Source organism: Piliocolobus tephrosceles, chromosome 1 (assembly GCF_002776525.5).
Source record: "Piliocolobus tephrosceles isolate RC106 chromosome 1, ASM277652v3, whole genome shotgun sequence".
Taxonomy (NCBI): domain Eukaryota; kingdom Metazoa; phylum Chordata; class Mammalia; order Primates; family Cercopithecidae; genus Piliocolobus; species Piliocolobus tephrosceles.
The window spans coordinates 112,926,846-112,947,053 of record NC_045434.1 but is presented as its reverse complement, the minus strand read 5'-3'; positions in this window follow the sequence as shown (position 1 = coordinate 112,947,053).

The following is a 20,208-nucleotide window of genomic DNA, read 5'->3' as shown; positions in this document are numbered from 1 at the left end:
AAGGTGGATTAGAGACTTAAATGTTAGACCTAATACCATAAAAACCCTAGAAGAAAATCTAGGCAGTACCATTCAGGACATAGGCATGGGCAAGGACTTCATGTCTAAAACACCAAAAGCAATGGCAGCAAAAGCCAAAATTGACAAATGGGATCTAATTAAACTAAAGAGCTTCTGCACAGCAAAAGAAACTACCATCAGAGTGAACAGGCAACCTACAGAATGGGAGAAAATTTTTGCAATCTACTCATCTGACAAAGGGCTAATTTCCAGAATCTACAAAGAACTCAAACAAATTTACAAGAAAAAAACAAACAACCCCATCCAAAAGTGGGGAAAGGATATGAACAGACATTTCTCAAAAGAAGACATTCATACAGCCAACAGACACATGAAAAAATGCTCATCCTCACTGGCCATCAGAGAAATGCAAATCAAAACCACAATGAGATACCATCTCACACCAGTTAGAATGGCAATCATTAAAAAATCAGGAAACAACAGGTGTTGGAGAGGATGTGGAGAAATAGGAACACTTTTACACTGTTGGTGGGATTGTAAACTAGTTCAACCATTATGGAAAAGAGTATGGCGATTCCTCAAGGACCTAGAACTAGATGTACCATATGACCCAGCCATCCCACTACTGGGTATATACCCAAAGGATTATAAATTATGCTACTACAAAGACACATGCACACGTATGTTTATTGCGGCACTATTCACAATAGCAAAGACTTGGAATCAACCCAAATGTCCATCAGTGACAGACTGGATTAAGAAAAATGTGGCACATATACACCATGGAATACTATGCAGCCATAAAAAAGGATGAGTTTGCGTCCTTTGTAGGGACATGGATGCAGCTGGAAACCATCATTCTTAGCAAACTATCACAAGAAGAGAAAACCAAACATCGCATGTTCTCACTCATAGGTGGGAACTGAACAATGAGTTCACTTGGACTCGGGAAGGGGAACACCACACACTGGGGCCTATCATGGGGAGGGGGGAGGGGGGAGGGATTGCATTGGGGAGTTATACCTGATATAAATGATGAATTGATGGGTGCTGACGAGTTGATGGGTGCAGCACACCAACATGGCACATGTATACATATGTAACAAACCTGCACGTTATGCACATGTACCCTAGAACTTAAAGTATAATAAAAAAAAATGGGCAAATTATATGAATAGCCATTTCTCAAAAGAAGGTATGCAAATGGCTAACAAACATATTAAAAATGTTCCACATCAGTAATTATCAGGGAAATGCAAATTAAAACCTCAATGAGATACCACCTTACTCCTGCAAGAATGGGCTTTATAAAAAGTCAAAAGACAATAGATGTTGGCCTTGATGTGGTAATAAGGGAATGCTTAGACACTGCTGGTGGGAATGTAAAGTAGTGCAACCTCAATGGAAAACAGTATGGAGATTTCTTAAAGAGCTAAAAGGAGATCTATCATTTCATCCAGCAACCCCACTACTGGGTATCCACCCAAAGGAAAAGAAGTCCATTTATCAAAAAGACACCTGCATATGAATGTTTATTGCAGCACAATTCACAAAGTATAGGACCAACCTGAGTGCCCATCAACCAACGAATGGATAAAGAAAATATGGTATACATACACCATGTAATACTACTCAGCCATAAAATAAGAATGAAATAATGTCCTTTGCAAGAACTTGGATGGAGCTGGAGGCTATTATTCTAAGTGAAGTAACTCAGGAACTCGCAGAACCACAAGATAAGGGGTTGATAAATGAAGGCCTGGGGAGGTGGGCAGTGGGAGGGAACAGTTCTGCTCCTGATGTGGAAAACCAAATACTGTATGTTCTCCCTTATAAATGGGAGCTAAGCTATGGGTACACAAAGGCATACAGAGTGATATAATGGACTTTGGAGACTCAGATGGGGAAGGATGGGAGCGGTTGAGAGATAACAAACTACGTATTGGGCACCATGTACACTTCTCAGGTGGTGGGTGCACAAAAATCTCAGACTTCACCACTATACAGTTCATCCATGTAATCAGAAATTACTTGTATCCCAAAAGCTACTGAAATAAAAAATTATTAATAAAAATATATGCAGAAATGTTAGGTTACAATTTTCATATACCTGTAGCAGGTATTTTTGTGCAGGTAAGTTTTCAATTATAAAAAAGTTGGTGCTATTGTGTTTTTTTTCTCATAATACCTTAATTTAAATGCTGAGCATATTCCTTTTTGTTAATCATAGAAGAATGAAATGGAAATTTCTGAATCAGAATTGAAACTTTCAGTGGAGTAAGTGGGAGAAGGCAGGGTAGTTTTCCAAGCTTCATAGCTCAGGTTAACAGCTTAAAACAGCTGCCTTTGTATTGCCATATCTTGTCTGGTTCTCAGAACTCAGTCTCGCTTAGGAGCTGTGGGCTTCCACAGGTTTTTTTATGGGACATGGATGCACCTGGAAATCATCATTCTTAGCAAACTATCACAAGAACAGAAAACCAACCACCGCACGTTCTCACTCATAGGTGGGAACTGAACAATGGGATCACTTGGACTAGGGAAGGGGAACATCACACACCGGGGCCTATCATGGGGAGGGGGGAGGGGGGAGGGATTGCATTGGGAGTTATACCTGATATAAATAACGAATTGATGGGTCCTGACGAGTTGATGGGTGCAGCACACCAACATGGCACAAGTATACATATGTAACAAACCTGCACGTTATGCACATGTACCCTAGAACTTAAAGTATAATAATAAAAAAATTTTTTAAAAATTAAAAAATAAAAAAATAAAAAAAGAACATTGCTTCAAATGAATACAGTCACACAAAAGTAAAAATATAAGAATTTTTAAAATGAACAAAATTCCTGAGAAATACAGAATTCTGTAAGGAAACTAAACCTACATATGACTCATTGGCATTCCTGAAAGAATTGGAGAGAGAGCAAGAAACCTGGAAAATATATTTGAGGATATTGTCCACAAACATTTCCCCCAGCTTCTCTAGAGAACTCGACATGCAAATTCAGGAAATTCAGATAACCCCTGTGAAATATTATATATGATGACCTTCCCAAAGACACATAATCATCAGATTCTACAATGTTAATGTAAAATAAAAAAAAAAAATTAAAAGCAACGGGAGAGAAGTTTTGGGTCATGTACAAAGCGGGGACTCCTCAGGCTAACAGTGGATCTTTCAGGAGAAACCTTGCAAGCCAGAAGTTTGGGGGTCTATATTCAACATGCTTTAGGAAAGAAATTCCAGTTAATAATTTCATATTCATCCAAAGTAAGCTTCACAGTGAAGGAGAAGTAAAATCCTTTTCAGACATGAAAATGTTAAGGAAATTCATTACCACTAGACCTGTATTACAAGATGTCTTTAGGGAGTGTTAAACGTGGAAGCAAACACATGTTACCTGCCACCACAAAAACACGCTTAAGTACCTAGCCCACTGACACTATAAAGCAACTATATAATGAAGTCTATGTGATAGCCAGCTAACAACATGATGACAGGACCAAATCCTCACCTATCGATACTATCCTTGAATGTAAATGGACTAAATACCCCACTTAAAAGACACAGTGTGGCAAGTTGAATATAAAGAAGCAAGACTCAGCTGTATGCTGTCTTCAAGAGACCCATCTCATATGCAGTGACACTGATAGGCTCAAAGTAAAGAGATGGAAGACAATCTATCAAGCAAAGAGGAGAAAAAATAGGGCTTGTAATTCTTATTTCAGGCAAAACAGATTTTAAACCAATAATGATCTAAAAGGACAAAGAAGGGCATTACACCATGATAAAGGGTTCAATTCAACAAGAAGACTTAACTATCATAAATATACATGCACCCAGCAGTGGAGAACCCAGATTCATAAAACAGGATCTATAAGGAACTCAATAAGCAAAAAACCAACAACCCCATTAAAAACTGGGCAAACAAGGTGAACAAATACTTCTCAAAAGAAGACATATATGTGGGCCACAAGCATATGAAAAAAATTCTTAACATCAGTAATCATCAAAGAAATGCAAATCAAATCCACAATGAGTTACCATCTCATACCAGTCAGAATGGCAATTATTAAACGTCAGAAAATAACAAATGTTGGCGAGATTGCAGAGAAAATTGAATACTTATACACTGCTAGTGGAATATAACTTAGTTCAGCCACTGTGTAAATTAGTTTGGAGATTTCTCCAGCAACTTAAAATAGAACTACCATTCAAACCAGCAATCTCATCACTAGGTGTATACTCATAGTAATATAAATTATTTTACCAAAAAGACAAATGCACTAAAATGTTCATCACAGCACTATTCACAATAGCAAGAAAATGGAATCAGCCTAGGTGCCCATCAGTGGTGGGCTGGGTAAAGAAAATGTGATACATATACACCATGGACTACTATGCAGCCATAACATACTGTGCCTTTTTTTAAAGGCATAAACATATCCTTTGCGGCAACATAAATGAAGGTCCTAAGCAAATCAATGCAGGAACAGGAAACCAAATACCACACATTCTCACTTATAAGTCGGAGCTAAACATTGAGTACACGTGGAAACAAAGGAAAATATAGACCAGAGTCTACTTGAGAGTGGAGGGTAGGAGGAGGGTGGAGGGTGGGGGTAGAAAAAATACCTATCAAATACTATTCTCACTAATTAGGTGACAAAAACATTTGTATACCAAACCCCAGTGACACACAATTTACTCATGTAACAAACCTGCACATGTACTGCCTGAACCAAAATAAAAGTTGAAAAGGAAACATAAAATTTGAACCCATGTGACATATTTTTTCTCTAAATTGAAAACTCTGTACAAAACTAATGTTGCTACTGTCTTCCATCATGCATCAGATGAAACACATGCACATATATATCCATGTGTATATATATATGTATATATGTGTGTACATATGGTGTATATGTATATATAATTTTGCATAATGTTGATTTGGAAAAGTAAAGGTTACTCAAGAGAAGATATGTTGTCTATTAAAAATAAGTCCACATAAGAAAAAGACTAAGCCATAACATGTAATGATGAATGATCAAAGGAATGTTAAAATTTTATTTATTTTTTAATCAGTTCCCCTTAATCACTCTTAAATTTTAGCATAATCAGCAATGGAAGATCCTTAGAGCTTTTGAGAAGTAATACATAACAAATATAAAAAACAAAATACAAAAATGAAGAAGAGAATGAAATAATGCAGTGACTACACAAAATAAAACCATTAGTCTAATGCTGTGTTTTTCTAAAGGCATATATATGGGTAATTGCCACATGAAAAGGTGCTGACTATCATTAGTCAGTGGAAAATGCAAGTAGAAACAACATAAGATACCACTTTACACTCACTAGTGTAGCTGTAATAAAAAAAAAAAAAATTAAGAGAACAGCAAATTTGCTGAGAAGGCGGAGAACTGGAACCTTCCTATATTGGGGTAAAATGTAAAATGATAGAACTACTTTGAAATCCACTTTGGCAGCTTCTTAAGAAGTTAATCGGTGGCGTACCCTGGCTCAGGCCTGTAATCCCAGCACTCTGGGAGGCCAAGACGGGCAGATCACGAGGTCAGGAGATCGAGACCATCCTGGCCAATACTGTGAAACCCTGTCTGTACTAAAAAAATTAAAAATACAAAAAATTGGCCGGGCGCGGTGGCTCAAGCCTGTAATCCCAGCACTTTGGGAGGCCGAGACGGGTGGATCACGAGGTCAGGAGATCGAGACCATCCTGGTCTACACGGTGAAACCCCGTCTCTACTAAAAATACAAAAAACTAGCCGGGCGAGGTGGCAGGCGTCTGTAGTCCCAGCTACTCCGGAGGCTGAGGCAGGAGAATGGCGTGAACCCAGGAGGCGGAGCTTGCAGTGAGCCGAGATCGCGCCACTGCACTCCAGCCTGGGCGACAGAGCAAGACTCCGTCTCAAAAAAAAAAAAAAAAAATACAAAAAATTAGCTGGGCATGGTGGCAGGCACCTGTGGTCCCAGCTACTCGGGAGGCTGAGGCAGGAGAATGGCATGAACCCTGGAGACAGAGCTTGCAGTGAGCTGAGATTGCGCCACTGCACTCCAGCCTGGGTGACAGAGTGAGACTCCATCTCAAAACAAAAAACAAAAGTTAAACATAAGTTTACCATATAACCCAGCTATTTCACACTTAGAAATCTGAGAGAAACAAGAACATAGGTCTACCAAAAACTTGTGCTGAAATGTTCATTGCAGTGTTATTCATGATAGCAAAACCTGGAAACAAATGTCTGTCACTGTTATATGAATAAATAAAATGTGGCATTATCTGCACAATGGAATTCTAGTCAGCAATTAACAAGCAGAGAAATCTGATACATGCTACAACATGGATGAATCTTAAAACACTATGCTAAATGAAAGATGCTAGTCACAAAAGACTGTCTATGGTCTGATGCCATTTATGTAATATGTCCAGAAAAGATGACATTTGTAGGCAGAAAATGGATTAATTGTTTTGTTGGGGCTGCAGAAGAGAGTAGGATTTGCTACAACAGCACTGGAAAAAATTGGGAAGGTAAAGGTAATGTTCTAAAAGTGTATTATGGTACCGGTTGAGACACTCTATATAAATTGAGTCACATATCTACAATGGGTCCATTTCATTATATACAAATCTGATATGAAATTAAGGACAGGAAAGTGCTAAATCAAGGGGTTGGGTGTCCTGTGATCCTGTGACGATCACTGCATGTTGAGTTGCAACAATCTGAGTCAACAGCATATGGTTACTTAGAGCAGATGGTGACTCTGATGTCACATGCTTGAGAAAGGGGTTCCTGGGCCTTCAGTCTCTGGCCCTGCAAGCTCCCACAGAATCCAGATAATAGATGGGATAAATGAAGACAGCCTCTGCCTCTCAAGTAGTGCAAGGAGACCAGTTGTACCATATAAAGGTCTGGGGAGAGTCAGTTCGTTGGAAGAAGCTTTGCAGACATTTTGGGTGACAAAAGGAAAAAATCATGGGGAAGAAGTGAGAGCTGCAGAATGAGGGGGTTGCTCGAAGCAAAAGCTGCTCAAAAATCTTTGGTGGGATTTGAGGAGATTTGTGTCTTGTATGGTCTGACCCAGCAACCATTTTGGTTAACAGAAGGCACCAGAGAGAAAAACTGCTATGAACTTTTGCTATATGCTAATAGTACAAAATGAGAACATACTCCCTACCCACAATACTATTTCATTGATTTCCATCTTTATCTTTGTAATTTACTTTCTTCTTACTTTAAGATTAATTTACTCTTCCAGGTTCTTGTGGTAGAAGCAGAAATCACTGATTTGAAATCATTTTAAAATTTTTATGGGCTTTTATAAATACAGGCTTTATAAGTATAGACTTTTAATGCTATAAATCCCCTTCTCCATTTTCATATGTTTTCACCTTCCTTCAGTTCAAAACAATTTCTAATTTCCCCTTTTTAAAATTATTTTATTTCAATAACTTTTGGGGAACAGGAGGTGTTTGGTTACGGGGAGAAGTTATTTAGTGGTGATTTCCAGGACTGTGGTGCACCCATCACCGAGCATTGTACCCAATGTATAGTCTTTTATCCCTCCCTCTTCCTTTCCCTTTCCCTGGAGTCCCCAAAGTTCATTTTATTATTCGCATGCCTTTGCATCCTCATAGCTTAGCTCCAACTTATGAGTGAGAAGTAATGATGTTTGGTTTTCCATTACTGAGTTACTTCACTTAGAATAATAGTCTCCAACTCCATCCAGGTTGCTGTAAATGCCATTATTTTGTTCATTTTTATGGCTGAGTAGTATCCCGTGGTATACATAAACCACATTTTCTTTATACACTTCTTGATTGATGGGCATTTGAGTTGGTTCCCTATTTTTGCAATTGAAAAATTGTGCTACTATAAACATGAGTGCGAAAGTATCTTTTTCATATAATGACTTCTTTTCCTCTGGCTAAACACCCAGTAGTGGGGTTGCTGGATCAAATGGTAGATCTACTTTTCGTTAAGGGATCTCCACACTGTTTTCCATAATGGTTGTACTCATTTACATTCCCATCAACAGTGTAAAAGTGATCACTTTTCACCAAATTCAAGCCAACGTGTATAGTTTTTTGATTTTTTAAATTATGGCCATTCTTACAGGAGTAAGGTTGTATCACATTGTGGTTTTGGTTTGCATTTCCTTGATATTTAGTGATATTGAGAGCATTTTTTCATATGTTTCCTGGTCATTTGTTTATTTTCTTTTGAGAATTGTCTATTCATGTCTTTGGCCCACTTTTTAAAAAATTTTACTTTTAAGTCCTGGGATGCATGTGCTGAACAAGCAGGTTTGTTACATAGGTATACATGTGCCCTGGTGGTTTGCTGCACTTATCAACCCATAATCTAGATTTTAAGCCCTGCATGCATTAGGTATTTGTCCTAATGCTCTCCCTCCACTTGCCCCCAAACCCTCGTCAGGCCCTGGTGTGTGATGTTCCTCTCCCTGTGTCCATGTATTCTCATTGTTCAGCTCCTACTTATGAGTGAGAACATGCGGTGTTCGGTTTTCTGTTCCTGCATTAGTTTGCTTAGAATGATGGTTTCCAGCTTCATCCATGTCCCTGCAAAGGACATGCACTCATTCTTTTTTATGGCTGCGTAGTATTCCATGGTGTATATGTGCCACATTTTCTTTATCTAATCTATCATTGATGGACATTTGGGTGGGTTCCAAGTCTTTGCTATTGTAAATAGTGCTGCAATAAACATACATGTCAATGTGTCTTTATAGTAGAATGATTTATAATCTTTTGGGTATATACCCAGTCATGGGATTGCTGGGTCAAATGTTATTTCTGATTCCAGATCCTTGAGGAATCGCCACACTGTCTTTCACAATGGTTGAACTAATTTACACTCCCACCAACAGTGTAAAGCGTTCCTATTTTTCCACATCCTTGCCAGCATCTGTTGTTTCCTAACTTTTTAATAATCACCATTCTAACTAACATGAGATTGTATCTCATTGTAGCTTTGATTTGCATTTCTTTTTCTTTTCTTTTCTTTTCTTTGTTTTTGATGGAGTCTCACTCTGGCACCCAGGCTGGAGTGCAGTGGCGTGATCTCAGCTCACTGCAAGGTCTGCCTCCCAGGTTCACACCATTCTCATGCCTCAGCCTCCCGAATAGCTGGGACTACAGGCACCCGCCACCATGCCCAGCTAATTTTTTGTATTTTTTTTTAGTAGAGATGGGGTTTCACCATGTTGGCCAGAATGGTCTCGATCTCTTGACCTCGTGATCTGCCCGCCTTGGCCTCCCAAAGTGCTCGGATTACAGGCATGAGCCACCACCTCCAGCCTGATTTGCATTTCTTTAATGACCAGTGATGATGAGCTGTTTTTCATATGTTTGTTGGCCATATAAATGTCTTCTTTTGACAAGTGTCTGTTCATATCCTTTGGCCACTTTTTGATGGGGTTGTTTATTTCTTTTCTTGTAAATTTGTTTAAGTTCCTTGTAGATTCTGGATATTAGACCTTTGTCAGATGGATAGATTGCAAAAATTTTCTCACATTCTGTAGGTTGCCTATTCACTCTGATGATAGTTTTTGTTTGTTTGTTTGTTTGTTTGCTGAACAGAAGCTTTTAATTTTATTCCATTTGTCAATTTTGGCTTTTGTTGCCATTGCTTTTGGTGTTTTAGTCATTAGGACTTTGCCCATGCCAGTGTCCTAAATGGTGTTGTGTAGGTTTTATTTTAGGGTTTTTATGGTTTTAGGTTTCAGGTTGAAGTATTTAATCAATCTTGAGTTAATTTTTCTATGAGATGTAAGGAAAGGGTCCAGTTTCTATTTTCTGCATATGGCTAGCCAGTTTTCCCAGTACCATTTATTAAATAGTGAATCCTTTCCTCATTGCTTGTTTTGTCAGGTTTGTCGAAGATCAGATGGTTGTATATGTGTGGTGTTATTTCTGAGGCCTCTATTCTGTTCCATTGATCTATACATCTGCTTTGGTACTAGTACCATAGCCTTGTGTGAAGTCATGTAGCGTGATACTTCCAGCTTTGTTCTTTTTGCTTAGGATTGTCTTGGCTATATGGGTTCTTTTTTTGATTCCATATAAAATTTAAAGTCGTTTTTTCTAATTATGTGAAGAAAGTCAATGGTAGCTTGATGGGAATAGCATTGAATCTATAAATTACTTTGGGCAGTGTGACCATGTTCATAACAGTGATTCTTCCTATCCATGAACCTGGAATGTTTTTCCATTTGTTTGTGTCCTCTCTTATTTCCTTGAGCAGTGGTTTGTAGTTCTCCTTGAAGAAGTCCTTCAAGTCCCTTATAAGTTGTATTCCTAGACATTTTATTTTCTTTGTAGCAATTGTGAATGACAGTTCATGCATGATTTGGCTCTCTGCTTGTCTATTATTGGTGTATAGGAATGCTTGTGATTTTTGCACATTGAGTTTTTATCCCAAGACTTTGTTGAAGTTGCTTATCAGCTTAAGGAGTTTTGGGGCTGAGATGATGCAGTTTTCTAAATATACAATCATGTCATCTGCAGACAGACAACTTGACTTCCTGTCTTCCTATTTGAATACTCTTTATTTCTTTCTCTTGCCTGATTGCCCTGGCCAGAACTTCCAATACTATGTTGAATAGGAGTGATGAGAGAAGGTACCCTTGTCTTGTGCTGGTTTTCAAATGGAATGCTTCCAGCTTTTGCCCACTCAGTATGATATTATTTTGAGATAGGTTCCATCAATACCTAGTTTATTGAGAGTTTTTAGCATGAAGGGGTGTTGAATTTTATTGAAGGCCTTTTCTGCATCTATTGAGATAATAATGTAGCAATGCAGCTTTTTGTCATTGGTTCTGTTTATATGAAGGATTACATTTATGTGAAGGATGCCTTGCATCCCAGGATGAAGCTGATTTGATCGTGGTGGATAAGCTTATTTATGTGCTGCTGGATTTGGTTTGCCAGTATTTTATTGAGGATTTTTGCATGGATGTTCGTCAGGGATATTGGTCTGAAATTTTCTTTTTTTGTTGTGTCTCTGCCAGGTTTTGCTATCAGGATGATGCTGGTCTCATAAAATGAGTTAGGGAGGAGTCCCTCTTTTTCTATTTTATGGATTAGTTTCAGAAGGAATAGTACCAGCTCCTCTTTGTACCTCTGGTAGTATTTGGCATGAGTCTGTCTGGTCCTGGACTTTTTTTTTGTTGGTAGGCTATTATGCCTCAATTTGAGAACTTGTTATTGGTCTATTCAGGGATTTGACTTCTTCCTGGTTTAGTCTTGAGGGGGGTGTGTATGTATCCAGGAATTTATCCATTTCTTCTAGACTTTCTGGTTTATTTGCATAGAGGTGTTTATAGTATTCTCTGATACTAGTTTGTATTTCTGTGGGATCAGTGGTGATATCCCCTTTATCATTTTTTATTGTGTCTATTTGAATCTCTTCTATTTTCTTTATTAATCTGGCTAGCAGTCTATTTTGTTTATCTCAGAAAAACAGCTCCTGGATTCACTGATTTTTTGAAGGGCTTTTCGTGTCTCTATCTTCTTCAGTTCTGCTCTGGTCTTAATTATTTCTTGTCTTCTGCTAGCTTTTAAATTTGTTTGCTCTTCTCAAGTTCTTTTAATTGTGATGTTAGGGCATCGATTTTAGATCTTTTCTGCTGTCTTGTGTGGGCATTTAGTGCTATAAATTTCCCACTAAACACTGCTTTAACTGTGTTTCAGAGATTCTGCTACATTGTCTCTTTGTTCTCATTGGTTTCAAAGAACACTATTTTTGTCTTAAATTTTGTTATTTACCTGGTAGTCGTTCAGGAGCAGGTTGTTCAGTTTCCATGTGGTTTTGCTGTTTTGAGTGGGCTTCTTAATCTTGAGTTCTAATTTGATTGCACTGTGGTCTCAGAGACTTTTATGATTATTGTTCTTTTGCATTTGCTGAGGAGTGTTTTACTTCCAATTATGTGGTCAATTTTAGAATAAGTGCTACGTGCTGCTGAGAAGAATGTATATTCTGTGGTTTTGGGGTGGAGAGTTCTGTAGATGTCTATTGGGTCCACTTAGTCCAGAGCTGAGTTCAAGTGCTGAATATCATTACTCATTTTCTGTCTCATTGATTGTCTAATATTGACAGTGGGGTGTTAAATTCTCTCACTATTATTGTGTAGGAGTCTAAGTCTCTTTGTAGGTCTCTAAGAACTTGTTTTATGAATCTGGGTGCTCCTGTATTGGATGCATATATATTTAGGATAGTTAGCTCTTCCTGTTGAATAGATCCCTTTACCATTATGTAATGCCCTTCTTTGTCTTTTTTGATCTTTGTTGGTTTAAAGTCTGTTTTATCAGAGACTAGAATTGCAACCCCTGCTTTCTTTTGCTTTTCATTTGCTTTGTAAATATTCTTCCATCCCCTCACCCCCTTTTTTTTTGTTTTGAGCTTATGGGTGTCTTTGCACATGGAATGGGTCTCCTGAATACAGCACACCAATGGGTCTTGACTCTTTATCTGATTTGCCAATCTGCATCTTTTAATTGGGGCATTTAGCCCATTTACATTTAAGGTTAATATTGTTATGTGTGAATTTGATTCTGTCATCATGATGCTAGCTGGTTATTTTGCACATTAGTTGATGCAGTTTCTTCATAGTGTCATTGGTCTTTATATTTTGGTGTGTTTTCACAGTGGCTGGTAATGGTTTCTCCTTTCCATATTTAGTGCTTCCTTCAGGAGCTCTTGTAAGGCAGGCCTGATGGTGACAAAATCCCTCAGCATTTGCTTGTTGGGAAAGGATTTTATTTCTTCACTTTTGAAGCTTAGCTTGGCTGGATATGAACTTCTGGGTTGAAAATCCTTTTCTCTAAGAATGTTGAATATTGGCCCCCACTCTCTTCTGGCTTGTAGGGTTTCTGCAAAGAGATCCACTGTTAGTCTGGTGGGCTTTCCTTTGTGGGTAACCCGACCTTTCTCTCTGGCTGCACTTGATATTTTTTCCTTCATTTCAACCTTGGAGAATCTGATGATTATGTGTCTTGGGGTTGCACTTCTTGAGGAGTATCTTATCTATTTTTATTTAAAAAATAAAAATTTTTTTAAAATTAAAAAAATTTTTAAAAATTGCACAATCTATTGCTATTATTGTTTATACAATCGATTTTCTTTTTCTTTGCCTTTTTTTCTTTTTTTTAATGAGTCTTGATCTGTTTCCCAGAATGGAGTGCAGTGGTGCAATCTCAACTCACTGCAACCTCTGGCTCCCGGGTTTAAATGATTCTTGTACCTCATCCAAGAAGTATCTGGAACTACAGGTGCACACCACCATGTCAGTGTAATTTTTGTATTTTTAGTAGAGACAGGGTTTCGCCATGTTGCCCAGGCTGGTCTCAAATTCCTGTCCTCAAGCAAGCCACCTGCTTCAGCCTCCCAAAGTGCTGGGATTATCAGCATGAGTCACTGCACAGGGCCTCAATTTTCTTTTAAAGAGTTTTAACTAATAAGAAAATGAAATGTGTATATTTGTTCATGTGTTACCATTTCTAGCGCTTGACCTTGTTTTGTGGACACCCAGGTTTCCATCTCATAGCTTTTTCCTTCTGTAGAAAGGATGTCCTTTAACATTTTTGGAGCACAGGTCTGCTGGTGATGAATTCTTTCACATTTTATATTTTTGAATGTACCTTTATTTCACCTTTGTTTTTTGAAAGCTACTTTTGCAGTGTATAGAATTCTATGTGGGCAATTTTAGTCTTTGAGTGTTTAAAGCTGTGACTCCTCTGTGTTCTTATGTGCATTGCTGCTGGTGACAGATCTGATGTCATCCTTATAATATCTTTGTTCCAGTGTAGGTAAGGTGTGTTTTTCCTCTGGCTTCTTTTAAGATTTTTTTAATCATCATTGAACAATTTATGATATGCCTTGGTGTCATTTCTTCATATTTCTAGTGCTTGAGTATGTTGACTTTCTGGATCTGTAGTTTATAGTTCTTATTACATTTGGTAAGATTAGATTTTTGTTTTTTGGGGGGTTGTCTCCCCCTTTGGGACAGGATCTTGCTACATTGCCCAGGCTGTTCTCAAACTCGTGGGCTTACCTGATCCTCCTGCCTCAACCTTTTGAATAGCTGGGACCACAGGCCCATGCCACCACACCTCACCTCGCTTGGTGAGTTTTGGATTATTATTTCTTTCAAGAGTTTTTCTGCCATCACTGTGTTTGCCTTTGATGAACTCTAGTCACCTGTGTATGAGGTCAGCTGAATTGCTCCACAACTCATTGATGCTTTTCCCTTTATTTTTTTTTTCTCAGTATTTCTTTTTGGTTACTTTTCTTTGCTATGCCTTAACATTTACAATATTTTTTCTTCATTTTCTAATTTCCTGTTAATCCCTGGCAGGACACTTCCTCTCAGATATCACAGTTTTTATTTCTTTATTTCTTTTTAGTTTTTGTAGAGATGGGGTCTTACTTTGTTTCCCAGGCTGCTCTTGAACTCCTGGGCTCAAGTGATCCTCCTGCATAGGCCTCCCAAAGTGATGGAATTGCAAGCATGAGCCACAGCACCAAGCCCCAGTTTTTATTTCTTAATGTTAGCTTGAATCTTTTTATACCTTTTTTTTTCATCTACTTAATTTGGGGGATGTATGGAATACAGTTACAAAAACTGATTTAATGATCTTTTCTGATAATTCTAACACCTGTGTCAGCTCTGAGTCAGTTTAATATGATTGATTTGTCCCTTCATTGTGGTCATTTCCCTGTTTTAGTGTGGCTCAAAAGTTTGATAGAAAACCAAACACTGCAAATTTTACTTTGCTGGTTGCTGCATATTTTTGTGTCCCTATAACTTTGAGTTTTGTTCAGGGAGGCAGTCAAGTTGCTGTCAAACAGTTTGATCATTTCAGGTCTTGCTTTTATGATTTGTTTCAAGAGGTCCACAGCAGTGCTCAGTCTAGGGGTAATTAGTTCTTACTACTGAGACAAAACCTTCCTGAGATCTCTACTCTATGCCTTGTGAATTATGAGGCCTTTTTTTCCAGTCATCTTTGGGAAATAGGCATGATTCTAGCTCCGTATGAGTTCCAGGCACTCTTCTCTCTAATCTTTTGAAATGATTTTTCCTCTGAACCTGAGTGGCATCCTCATATGGATCAGCACTGTGCTGCATGCTGGGTCACGTTCTGCAGTTCTTTCTGATTTACTTTCCATGGTTCGCTGCACCCTGCTACTCTCTCTATGGACTTTATGCTATCTTGGCTTCCCTGGACTCTCAGCTCAGTGTCCTTGACTCAAAAGGTTCACTGAGCTCCTCTTCACTTTGCCCTTCCTGTGCCTAACTTGGAAACCCTCTAAAGGTAGTAAGTTAGAGCAATTATAGGGCTCACTTGTTTGGGGCCCTTCTTTAGGGATTACATTCCTGTCCTGTTTTGCCTGATGTCCACAATTTTGAAAATGTTCTTTTCATGTATTTTGTCTGTTTTATTTTCTTCTTTATTTTACTAGGTAGGATAGTGAAATCCAATTCCTCTTAATTATAGAGGTTGCAGCAACCATTTAGGGGAGCTTATTCTGCCTACCACAGCCACTCACCTCAGTGAACATATTTCTGTAAGCCCTTCAGTCAGTGCTTGCCCCTCACTTCCTAAAGTAAGCCAGTTGAAAGCAACTCTGTCCAATGAGCAGCTCTGAGTGCCAGCCAGTCAACACCAGCTCACTGAGGTCTGTGCCTTCAACCAGTCTCTGAACCCCACACTTTCCACAAATTCTAAGTCTACTCTGCTCAGAGAGACTGAATGATCAGCAGAGCTCTCTCCCTTTAAGTAGCAATAAATTCAGACTTGTGTTAATTAATGCAGAAATTATGAGGTGGTCTCTTCATTTGACAGATGCCTAATGTTACATGTATAGAACTACCTAGAAAGAAAACAGAAAGAAGAGAATGCAAGGAAGGGGGAAAACATAAAGAAAGACCATGCAAGTGCCACTGCAGAGGGATCTGAATCAGAGAGAGGAGGAGAAACTCTGGGTGAGAAGAAGAACCTGAGGATCCAGTGCCTGTGAGGCTCCCTCAGAGCTGGGAGCTGCTGACATCTAAATGTGGGGAGCAGGTTGAGGAGGAGCCAGACTGAAGGTTTACAGCCTTCCAAAATGTACATGTTGAAGCCCTAACCTCAGTGGGACTTACATAGTGCCAAGGCCTTTAAGGAAGTGATTAAGATTAGTGAGGTCATAAACATGGGGCATTGATCTGATAGGATTAGTGTCCTTCTAGGAGGAAACTCAGGTTGCTTGTTCACCCCACTCCTCCTCCCACAAATCACACACAGTGAGAGAAGGCCATGTGGGGACACAGTCTGTGTGCATCTCCAAGCTGGGAAGAGAGCTCTCACTGGAATCCAATCTTGATCTTGAATGTTGAATCCAGAGCTGTGAAACAGTACATTTCTGCTTTTTGAACCACCCTGTGGATGGTATTTTGTGATGGCGGCCTGAGCTCACTAATACAGAAGGTTTCTTAGACCGTGGCCTAGGCAGCTCCTCCCTGGGCCTTTGTGGGAGCTGCCCAAGTTTGCTCAGTGCTCAGTTTCTATAATCTGCATCCACACCTACTCTTACTCTGGTTAAGGCTGACCTTTGGCTTTAGAAAGAGAATTGGTCACAATGGTTTCATAGCTTAACTGTCCACAAGAAAAAATGACCTGAACCAAAGATCTTTGATTTTCTTTGGGAAAAGTTTGACATCTGACCTTGGACAATGGCACTCAGATTCTGCAGGGTGACCCTGTGACCTCACGTGCCCTGCACTTCCTTTTCCTGAGAGCTTTCACTGCTCTGGACTCTCCAGAGCCACAAGGAAAGGGTTTGGCTGCAGGTGAAGAACCTGAAAGAGCCCTGGAAGACCCAGTGGCAAAAAGAAGAATCCCCAGGATGAGGAATGGGAGGAAGTGTGAGAGGCTGATCTTATAGGAAGAAAGGAGGCTGGAGGATCAGAGAACTCTGTGTGTGTGTGTGTGTGTGCGCGCGCGCACACCCAGGATGAGGTTAGTGGAGTTCCAGAGAGACAGGGTTGCCTTTCTGGGGCTGAGAATATGGATTCCTTGGTATTCAGGCTCTGGTCCTCTTCCTCTCCTGGTCCTCCTCATCCTGCCTCCCCACTCTTCCCCTCCTCCTCATTCTGTCCTTCAGGCTGTTTGTCACCACTCGCCCTCCTCTTTCTGCTCCCCCTCCCCCATGCCCTGTCACCTCCTCTTCCTTTCACACACACAGAAGCTGAAGGAATGTTTTATGCCAGCAGGAGAATCACAATTACATTTCTGCGTTGTCACGACCTTATTTGAGGAGACCAAGCAAGATGGTTCCAGCTGTAGGGTGGAGCCTCCACAGACAAACCCTGAGGCCAGGGCAGCACAAGCGTTAGGCCAAGCTTGGATATGGTGTGACCAATAGTAAGGAACCACCAGTACTTTTGGTCTCTGGCTAACAACTGGCCCCCAGTCTCCCAGGAACTTGAATATTCCAGGTGCCCTGCTCCTCTGCAAGGGAGTTCCAAGGGGAAGGACCATGCTACTTTCTTGTGTCCCCTTGGGGTGGGGAGGGGGCGAGTGGACAAGGATCCCCATCGTCCTAGGAGCTGGGGGTAGCAGGGGGCTCAGGCCAGGGCAGGTTCTAAGCAAACTACCCAGCTTCTCCATTTAGACCTAGCTGAATGTTCAGAGTGGAAGGTTAATGCGGCCCCAGACTCACCTACTCTGTTGTGGCCTTTTCGTCTTTTCCATTGGTCTTTGCTTCCTATGAGGGTTCTGCCACTGAAGCCAGCCTATTGGGAAGTAAAAGCAACACTTAAAATGATCAAAGAGACCAGCATTAGTATTGGTGCAATCCTATGGTCCTCAGTGGATTACCTAGGATGCAGCCAGCACCTGGGTCACCTGGCTAGGGCCTGTCCAAAGAAAAGCTTCCCATATGCCCATTGAGACCTAGGTGAAAGTTCCAGGGACCTAGCTGCTCACCAAGAGATTGACTCTTACATCTTCATGAGTGTCTGGAGCCTTGGTGCTGAGAGTTCTTGGTCTACACCAGGGCACTGCTTACTCTCAGGGTCCAGGGCTTTCAGTCCACGAGTCTCCATGTCTCTAACATTGAATCCTCCTCGTTTGTTGCTTCAAAGGGCCCCTCCCACAAAGTGGGCAGACATGGAGAGTTACTAGATGCAAAAGGTAAAGTGTATGTTATGTGATTCATTATATAAAGAGAACTAAAACCAAAAACAACATGATTCTCTCAATAGATGCAGAAAAACCTTTGATAAAATTCAACATCACTTCATGTGAAAACTCCCAACACACTAGGCACTAAAGGAACATATCTCAAAGTAATAAGAAGTATTTATGACCAACCCACAGTCAGCATCATACTGAATGGGCAAGAGCTGGAAGCATTCAGCCTAAGAACTGGTAAAAGAACAAAACAATAAATTACACTTCAACACTTTTAAAAGTTGCTCTTCAAAGATGTTGGTAAGAGAATGAAAAGACAAGCCACACTTAGGGAGAAAATATTTGGAAATTGCATATCTGATAAAGGATCTCTGTGTACAACACTAAGGGTACTCTCAAAGTTTATTAATAAAGAGACAAATAATCAGATTTTCAAATGAATAAAAGATTTGTAAAGGTACTTCAGCAAAGAAGATATATGGAAGGCACATAACAACATGACAAGGTATTCATCATCATTAGTCATTAGGAAATGCAAATGTAAACCAAGTAAAATGGCTAAAGTTGAAAGAATCACCATTCCAACTGTTGGCAAAGATGTACGGGAACTAAAACACACATGCACTGCTGATGAGGTTGTGAAATGTTACAAGCACATTATAAAGCAGTGTGGCAGCATCTTAAAATAGTCAACCTGTACCTACCATATGATACTGCTATTTCACCCAAATGAAAAGAAAAGCTATCTCCATACAACTTTGTTGATAGAAGCTTTAGTTTTAAAACCAGAAGCCATCCAAACCCATTAACAGATGAATGAATAAAATAAATCGTGATATATCCATCACATGGAATATTACATTACTCAGCAGTATAGCAGAGTGATCTATTAATACACATGAAAACATGGCTACAAATCAAAATAATGATTCTGAGTGAAAAAGATATACAAAAATACCAAAATATATAAATGTATAAACCAAATATGTATACATAGTATATGATTCTATCTAGAGAAAACTTGAGAAAATTTAAATTGATCTATTATAACAGAAAGTCAACCAATGGTTGTCTGAGGTGAGGGGAGAAAGGTGAGGGAGGAATTACTAGGTACACAAGGACACTTTGGAAGTAGGTAGATATATTCACTATCCTTTTGTTTTGTTTTGTTTTGTTTTGTTTTGAGACAGGGTCCAGTACTGTCACCCAGACTGGAGTGCAGAGGGAAAATCTCAGCTAACTTCAACCTCTGTCTCCTGGGCTCAAACCATCCTTGTAACTCAGCCTCCCAAGTAACAGACTACAGGCACATGTTGCCATGCATGGCTAACTTTTCTGTTTTTTTAGAGATGGGGTTTCACCATGTTTCCCATGCTGGTCTTGAAGTCCTGAGTTCAAGCAATCTGCCTCCCTTGACCTGCCAAAGTTCTGAGATTACAGGCATTCCTTTTTCAGCATTAGATTAGTGATCTTAACCAATGCAATGAAGTAAGAAAAAGTGAATAAAACATTGAAAAGATTGAAAAGGAAGACCTGAATCTGTCTGTATTAACAGATAATGATTGTGTATGTACACAATCCTAGAAATCTACAAAAATCTATAAAAATTAATAAGTGAGTTTGCAATGTTGCAGATATAAGTTCAATATAAATAGTCTGTTGTATTTTTGTATATTACCAATGAGCATTTGGAAAGTGAAATAAAAATACAATTTCATTTAAAGTAACGTCTACATACAGGATGTGCTTAGAAATAAATTCAACAAAATTGATGTAAGGCCAGTATGCTGAAAACTACAAAACATTGCTTTAAGAAATTATAAAAGAACTAAATTAGTTGGGATGTAAATGTTGTCAAGGATCAGAAGAGTTGCAGTTAAAAAGTCAATTTTTCCCAAATTTCATCTTTGGGATCCAATGCAATTCTAGTAAAAATTCCACAGGCATTTTGGTAGAA